At 40.0% G+C, this 2,994-nt stretch overlaps 1 long non-coding RNA gene across 1 annotated transcript; it reads left to right on the top strand.

Moving 5' to 3' along the window:
- The first annotated feature begins 164 nt into the window (after positions 1 to 164).
- Positions 165 to 2,836, top strand: LOC103461421 (uncharacterized). Its single transcript, XR_533109.2, has 2 exons — positions 165 to 300; positions 2,676 to 2,836. It is a non-coding gene; the product is annotated as an uncharacterized LOC103461421 (long non-coding RNA).
- Positions 2,837 to 2,994: the final 158 nt, after the last annotated feature.

The following is a 2,994-nucleotide window of genomic DNA, read 5'->3' as shown; positions in this document are numbered from 1 at the left end:
TTTTTTGTCTGTCCGTTCAATAGCAGAGAAGCAGAAATTTAAAGATGCAATTCTTTGGATAAAACTACACTTTGTGACTGATGATGTTACTAGGAATTGTCTGAAGCTCGCTGTTGTAGAGTGGGGAAGAAAAAGCCTTCAAGGAAACAACAGTTGAGTAACAGTATGTTTGTTCTCCTCTTATGTCCCCTTCAGAGACCATTTAACTACCATGGTGAATGTACTCACAAACATGATGGGTGTGATTGTAATCCATCATTTCTGGGAAGCTGACGTGCTAGCCTTGGAAGAAAAACGAAGGTAATTGAAATCATTAAAATGATGTGTTCAGTCGCAAAGACACAATATTGCCAAAAGTATTTGCTTCCCAATCCAAATCATTGAATTCAGGTGTTCCAGTGACTTCTGTAGCTACAGGTGTATGAAATCCAGCATTGAGACTGAACAAACGGGGTGTTCTAAGGAAGAACAGTGAATACGAGTGTGGTGCCAAGATAGGATGCTCCTGTCTCAGCACCACACATTTCCTGGAAGTGGTTCAGGAAATGTAAAGACTGGACTGCTTCCAGTCTTTACCGGACATGTTGTCTGGCGTTCCAAGTCCTGCCTCAAAATTAAGATAAAAAGGTGCAGCAAAGACTTTCCTCCCTAGACTCTGGAAGATAATATGACTCTCCACAGATCTTCTTCTGGCCCTTTACCTCTGATGTGTGGGGAATTTCTTCACAAATGCTAACTACCAGGTTGCAAAGAAGAAGATTCTCCAAAAGGTTACTATAAAGGTCAAACAAATTATTAACTGCGCTATCCCCACCCTCCATGAACACTGCAATTCCTACCTTTTGACCTTTACACTTTTTTTACTATCTTCAAAGCCAAAGAAACATAAATTACAAATTTGATAACTTTTTTATTAATATCTTTAGAATTATGAATGAGTTGACACCAATTTTGTCTGATTTGAAGAAGGCGGGGGTGGGGCCTGGTTGACCTTTCATGACCCCTAGAAACATTTATTAATATTTTTGAAATGATAGCGGCACAAATAAAAACTTTTGGTGCATAAACCAGCACAAACGTTGCAGAAACATTTGACACTAATTTTGTCTGAGTTCATAAAAGTGTGGTGGGGGCGGGGGGGTGGCTGATTGACCTTTAAACTTTAATTAATATCTTCAGTCAGAGCAGCACAAACAAAAATCACCGGAAAGTCACTTGAGCGAACAAGCCCTCCTTGAGCTCAGCAGTCAGCAGCCGTTGGGCTCTCTTCTCCTCCAGTTACGTCATGAAAACCACTTGTTTTTTTCTAGAAGTCAGAACGTTTTGATTAATTTAACATTTCATAACATTTGTTACCTAATGGTGCGTTCACACCATTTCGTGCGTCAGGCGCATCTGGTTTACATTCAAAATCTATGTGAAAGCACATCAAGGGCCCGTCGAGAGCCCGTTGCAGCACTTTTGAAGCATTCAACGAGTCGGGCGTGTCCAACGMGTTTGACAAATAGGCCAGCAACGCAAAAAGCGTTTGGTGTGAACGCACCATAATTATTGACCAAATACAGCAAACAGATTTACAGTTTGGCCTCAAAAAATATTTTAAAGAACTTTAAATATTCACTTTAAGGTAGTCAAAAAAAATTGCAAGAGAAATGGCTCAACAGCGCACTTTGTCGTAGAATYATAACCCCATGACCTACAGAAAACTCTTGGACCAGTGCTCTACACCGAACAGGAAGTTGGCCATCTTGGATTGAAGTGCCGATTTTGACCCCATTTTGGCCGTTTACAGCCTCCGCATTTGATCAAGCTCCTCCTAGAGATTTCAATCGATCGGTTTCAAACTTGATCAGTTTGCCCATAAGGCATGGCCATGCATGCTTAAGGGACGTGGTCAGGCCTCAGAGTTTGAAATCTTTYGCCATTAAACACAAAACTGTAATAACTCGTACACAAAAATTCACAGAGACACCAAACMTTCAGTGATTGATCCACATCTGGATCCCTACAGCATTCAATTGTTAAATCATGACATTGCTTAAGCCATGCCCTCTGTACACTCAGTGCACGTGTATCTTGTGTATCTTGGACCCTTGGTTGAATCCCAGAAGGAGGTCGGCCATTTTGCATCATTTTGACTTTTTTAAGACACATTAAGTGTGKTTAAATTTACAAATTTAAGTCAGTCTTACACAAATCACTTAGTTWACTTCAAAAAAAGAAGGAACCTAATAAATTATCTCTTTTTTACCAGGGTTTTCTTGGCTCAGGCGGCCTTTATTTGAGAGCAGTTAGACAGGAACGTAGGTAATAACAGAGAGGAAAGATGGAATCACGCGTATGATGGCCCCCCGTGGGGTTGTTTGCCCAGGGCACCAAACAATCTATGATGTGTCTCATAACATACAGTCACAGCACAGTGAGTTTCATAAATGTAACAAAGGACATTTTTATAAAAGTTTAATACTGCAACTTTAATGGTCTGTGTATTATTCACTCTTTGACTAGAGTACTTTCTCTGAAAGGTTTCATAAAATATTAGGACAGATTCTGGTGAAAACAAATCTGGAATCTAGATTGTTATAAGTCATTTCCACTAAGTGGTAAGATATGGAGTACTTTAGTCACAGTTGGTCTACATTATTACTGATTGTGTTTTCCATTTTCCTTGTTAGGACTGAYAAGGTTCGTTCCAACAGTGAACTCGAGCTGGACTTAACCTGTTTGGAGCCTGATGACRATCTCATCCCGTCTGCAGCCTCCCCATCAAGATCMATTTCACCTAAGTGAGGGGATCGTCTCAGAACCATATTAACACCAACAAGCTGAAACCTCAGGACAGGGAYGTCACCATCCTGGGGTGTCTGAGCTGTTCATTTCCCTGTTTGCTTATAGTTATTGCTAGTTGGATGGTGTTATATCACTTTATTCATCTGTATTTATTTTCCATTTTACTTTGGTTTTTGCCACTTTTAAATGATATATTTATATGTT

Source organism: Poecilia reticulata, unplaced genomic scaffold (genome assembly GCF_000633615.1).
Source record: "Poecilia reticulata strain Guanapo unplaced genomic scaffold, Guppy_female_1.0+MT scaffold_1432, whole genome shotgun sequence".
Classification (NCBI taxonomy): domain Eukaryota; kingdom Metazoa; phylum Chordata; class Actinopteri; order Cyprinodontiformes; family Poeciliidae; genus Poecilia; species Poecilia reticulata.
The sequence above is the reverse complement of the archived record's forward strand: the minus strand, read 5'-3'. Positions and strand labels throughout refer to the sequence as shown.